Raw genomic sequence first — 6,080 nt, 5'->3', positions numbered from 1 at the left:
TATGTAGTAGGTGTAATAATAATATTGTTAAGTACCTCCAATTAGAAATGTGGTACAGTTTTTCTGATTCACTATGTCTTTCATCATGCGCATGCATTGCAGGACCTTAGGTATCCATGGTTACGACCACTAGGAACTAGCTAACTGTTACTATATCAGTGTTCGTAACCATGGACACCTAAGGTCTTTCAATTCCCTGCACATGAGGAAAGAGACATAGCGAATCAGAAAAACTATACTACATTTCTAATTGGAGGTATTTGCTAATATTATTATTATTATTACACTCACTACATATTGAGATAGAATCTTGGAGATGGGAATACCCCTTTAAGACTCCCATAGCGCACGCTCGTGCTACTCCACTCTTGCTGCAGAACACAGTGCCAAATTCATTAACCCTGCTGTTGTCTTCGGTCTGGGGAGACCTATTTTGAACTTTGGTATTTTTTGGGGTGTTCAAGATGCTGTTCTGAAACTTGTGGTTGATTGACTTAAATGAGGATGGGTCGGTCGGCCACGGGTTTCAGAGCCGCATCTTGAATATTTTAAAGAATATTGAAGTTCAAGGTCGGTCGTTTTTGACCGAAGACAACAGCAGGGTTAAGAGGTGCATGCCATTTAATTAATTCTGTGCATCTTCTGATTGGCGTGCACCACCGTGCGCCACGCTAGAAATGCTGCTGCGTTTCGGCCTTTTGGTACATAGGTTGCTATTGATTTTTCCAGTATGGATTGTGAACATGTGAAGGTAAATGTAGACCTAACATGTATGGATTCTGTGCATTTCATATGTAAATATCACGTAACAGCCTGTTTTTCCCTCTAATCTCACAGATATTGATGAATGCACCGCTAACGGCCACGACTGTCACACCATGGCCAACTGTTACAATACAATTGGTGGCTATGAATGCAAGTGTAAAATTGGATATCAAGGAAATGGAGTAAATTGTACAGGTGAGTTAATATACGAAGTCCTGAGTGTGTTGTATAAAATCAGTAATTATCAGTAATGTTCATGTATATATTTCATAAGGGATTATACGTTTTGCCTAGACTTCATTATGATAAACTGTAAACCTAATTTCCGACCCCAAATGCCTATAAGGGATCCCATGGGCACTAATAGCTAGCCAGTCAGCTTTTACATTTACATACTTGACTTCAATACATGTATATCATTTTATGGACTTTGTTTTGGAATTCTGGATCATTGAGAGGCATCATTAAAGGAGCCCTAACAAGTATGAAACAGTATGAAACAGGATTACAATGACAAGTAACAAAAATTTAGGAGATTTCACACCAGACCCTGCTTCCCCTTCTTTCACATTGACTTTTGCACACATTCATTAGATGCTTCAATAGAAAAAGTCAGAGTCTGTTCTTTGCTACTAATATGCATGTGCATTTCCTGAAACAATAGGAAGTTAGAGTCTAAAATATCCCTAGTGGCCAATGTGAATATTGCAAGACTTCTCCTTTTTATTTGAACAAAGATTGTGATATGTGGAAAAAATTATTGTCAAAATGTTTTAAAAATATGTAATTTAAAACAAGAAAACCTTACTTGATGTTAGGGTATACTATATATGCAGGGTATGTAAAAGAAGTTAGCGTATTTATCTGTATATATAACCTATATATCTGTACATATCTATATCCATCTATCTATCAATATACATGTATATATACATATATATTTATATATATATATATATATATATATATATATATATATATATATGTATATTTCCTATGGTCTCTGGATCTAGCTAGTGATGACAGTTTATCACTGACATAGACAATACTTGATTATATGTGAGCAAGGTGGAAAACAGTGCTAAAACAGATAAGTTATTGAGCAGTCTCTCAGTTGACTAATCAATTTCGTAAAGTATACAGTTGTGTGAAAAAGTGTTTGCCCCCTTCCTGATTTCCTATTCTTTTGCATGTTTGTTACACTTAAGGGTAAGTTCACACAGGACTTTTTTGCTGCGTATTTTTGCTGTGTTTTTTTATGCTAATTTAGGTGCGTATTTGGTGCGTTATTTTGGTGCGTTTTTTTTCTCTTTTTCCAGGCTAATGTCCTCGGATTTTCAGCAGCAAATAATGATACCTGCGTTTTTGCTGTGTTTTTGCTGCGTTTTTTTCAACACCCATTGAAGTCAATGGGTGAAAAAACGCTGAAAGAAGTGACATGCTATGTCAAAAAAACGCAGCAAAGCACAAAATACTGATCAAACAAAAAACCAATGTGTATGCATGAGATTTCTGAAATCTCATAGGCTTTGCTGGTACTGTAAAAAGCAGCTGAAAATTACCATAAAAAAGCAGCAAAAATACGCAGCAAAGAAGTCCTGTGTGAACTTACCCCAAATGTTTCAGATCACCAAACAAATTTAAATATTAGCCAAAGATAACACAAGTAATCACAAAATGCATTTTTTAAATTAAGGTCTTTATTATTAAGGGAAAAAGAAATCCAAACCTACAGGCCCCTGTATGAAAAAGTGATTGCCTCCCTCCAAAAAATAAACCCATAAATGAACTGTGGTTCATCATATCTTTGGGAAGCTGAGTTTAAATTCCCTAGCCACACTCGGGCCTGATTACTGCCACACCTGTTCTCAATCAAGAAATCACTTAAATAGGTCCTACATGACAAAGTGAATTAGACCAAAAGATCCTCAAAAGCTAGACATCATGTTGCGATCCCCCCAAAAAATCTGAGAAAAATGAGAAACAAAGTAATTGAGATCTATCAATCTGGAAAAAGTTAGAAAACCATTTCTCAAGCTTTGCAACGCCAGCAAACCACAGTGACAGCCTTTATCCACAAATGGCAAAAACAGGGAACAGTGGTGAGCCCTCCTAGGAGTGGCCGGCCAACCAAAATTACCCTAAGAGTGCAGCAACGACTTATCCAAGAGGTCACAAATGATCCCACAACAACATCCAAAGAACTGCAGGCCTCACTTCCATCAGTTAAGTTCAGTGTTCATGACTCTTTCATAGGAAACAGACTGAGAAAACCATTTCTGAGCAATATGAACATAAAGTATCTTCTAAGTTTTGCCAGAAAACTCCTTGATGATCCCCAAGACTTTTAGGAGAATACTCTATGGACTGATGAGACAAAAGTTTAACTTTTTGGAGGGTGTATGTCCCATTACATCTGGTGTAGAAGTAACACAGCATTTCAGAAAAGTAACATCATACCAAAAGTAAAATATAGTGGTGGTAGTGTGATGGTCTGGTGCTGACTTTCTGCTTCAGGACCTGGAAGACTTGCTGTGGTAAATGTAATCATGAATTCTGCTGTCTACCAAAAAAATCCTGAAGGCCAATATCCGGCCATCTGTGCGTGACCTCAAGCTGAAGCTCACTAGGGTTATGAAGCATGACAACGACCCAAAACAGACCAGCAAGTCCACCTCTTAATGGCTTAAGAAAAACAAAATTAAGACTTTGGAGTGGCCTAGTCAGGGTCCTAACCTTAATCCAATTGACATGCTATGGCAAGTCGTTAAAAAGGTGGTTTATGCCTGGAAATGCTCCAATGTGGCTGAATAACAACCATACTGCAAAGATGAATGGGACAAAATTTCTCCAGAGCGTTGTAAAAGACTCTTTGCCAGTTGTTGCAAACACTTGATTGCAGTTGTTGCTGCTAAGGAAGGCCTAACCAGTTATTAAGTTTAGTGGGCAATCACTTTTCCCACAGGACCCTGTAGGTTTGGATCTCTTTTTATCTTAATAATAAAGACCTTCATTTAAAAACTGCATTTTATTTTTACTTGTGTTATCCTTGTCTAATATTTAAATTTATTTGGTGGTTTGAAACATTTAAATGTGACAAACATGCAAAAGAATAGAAAATCAGGAAGGGGGCAAACAATTTTTCACACAACTGCCCAACTGCAGTCAAGGAGCAGCAAAAATGCAAAGTATATAGTTCACCCTCCTCACACAATGTTGCACTATACTTACAATAAGATATCAGGAACCACTAAGATCCACTATTCAGTTGATCTGTCATATCCATCATGCATTCTGTAAACACAGAAGCCATAATGCCAGTGAGAACAGGACCAAACATATCCTCCATATTTTGCTAAATGGGATCTATTTTGATGTGTTCTATGGGTCATCTAAACACTGGAGTTTTACAAGAACCTTTCTATATGCTTTATTCATTCACTCTGATGATTATATGTTGGATCTGTTATAATGATTTCCTGGTTTAGAATATGCTTAGAGGCATACTAAATATATACTCTTATTAATGACATTGTATTATTGCTACACCTAATATATCACTGTTATTGCCTAATGAATAAGAGACTGCCAGTACAGTGCTTAATGCTATAATATGATTAGGGTACTATACCATGCCCATTGCAGTACCTAATGGTTTGAACATCACACAGAGCTATTCCAGTTACTAATATGTCCTAAAACCTACCTAATAACATAAGTTACCGTAGTCATTTGGATTGTCTTTTCTGTGTTATTTTCTTCCAATTCATCACTTAATTAATGATCAGTATATATTCATAAGGAGAATGTCACCATGTCCTGACACTTATTTTGATAACAAATTATAGACATTGATGAATGCCAGACACATAATGGAGGATGTCACCAGAAAGCTACCTGCACAAATACGCCTGGAGGCTACAACTGCTCATGTCTAAAAGGTTTCATGGGCGATGGCAAGGAATGCTGGGACATTGATGAATGCCAGGACTATATGAACGTCTGCAGTAATTATTCACGCTGTGCCAACACCGCAGGTTCTTACCACTGTGCCTGTATGCAAGGATTTCAGGGGGATGGCCTCACCTGCACTGATATAAATGAATGTTTAAATGGACATGTTTGTGGTAACAACTCGGACTGCGAGAACACCTTTGGATCTTATATATGCAGTTGTCAAGAAGGATTTGCACTTGCAAGTGGCATCTGTGCAGATGTGGATGAGTGCCTCAACCAGACTGTCTGCCATGAAAATGCCAGTTGCATTAATATCCATGGTTCATTTCTATGCAGGTGCAGATCAGGTTTTATGGGAGATGGCACAACCTGTGACGATATCAATGAGTGTGTCTTAGAACCCTCTGTCTGTCCACAGACATCGACTTGCTTTAACAGTGCTGGCTCCTATCATTGTGCATGCTGGGAAGGCTATGAAATCAATGGAAGTGCCTGCAATGATATAGATGAATGCTTAAACACTACCAGTTGCCCTCCTTATAGTCTGTGTATCAATATTCCTGGCTCATATTCCTGTCTTTGCATTGACGGCTACACTGGAAATGGCTCATATTGCGAAGATGTAGACGAGTGCATGCAGGAGAATCTAACGGTCATATGTCACAATAGTTCTCAGTGCATTAACACAATAGGCTCATACCTATGTCAATGTGATGTAGGTTTTCACTATAGTGACGATATCTGTATAGACATTGACGAATGTGCTCTGGGTATATCGAGTTGCAGTATACATTTCATTTGCGTTAATACTGTTGGGTCTTACATTTGCCAGTGTGAAGAAGGCTTCATCAATGATGGTGAAAGTTGTATAGACATTGATGAATGTCTGTCCAACCCTACTGTATGTCATAACTTGGCCTCCTGTACCAACACACTGGGATCATATAGTTGTGCGTGTCATCCCGGATTCTTTGGGAATGGTGAGATATGTGATGACATTGACGAATGTTTTAATAGCTCAGCTTGTCGCCATCATATGGTCTGCCGTAACTCACCAGGTTCGTTCTATTGTCTTTGTGACAAAGGATACACATCCCAAGGCGATTCCTGTGTGGATATCAATGAATGCCTAAACAAAACGGCCTATTGTGACTCTTCAGCCATTTGTGTAAATGTTCCCGGATCATATTATTGTACCTGTCCCCCAGGGTACATTCAAAAGGCCAACACATGCCATGACCTAGATGAGTGTACCACGGCATCAAGCATTTGTCCCAGGCAAGCTCTCTGCGTGAACACCCCAGGATCCTACTTCTGTAGATGTGCCGAAGGTTTTGCATCCATTGGAAGCATCTGCA

The sequence above is a fragment of the Ranitomeya imitator genome, chromosome 5 (assembly GCF_032444005.1).
Source record: "Ranitomeya imitator isolate aRanImi1 chromosome 5, aRanImi1.pri, whole genome shotgun sequence".
Classification (NCBI taxonomy): Eukaryota; Metazoa; Chordata; class Amphibia; order Anura; family Dendrobatidae; genus Ranitomeya; species Ranitomeya imitator.
Note: the sequence above shows the minus strand (reverse complement) of the source record.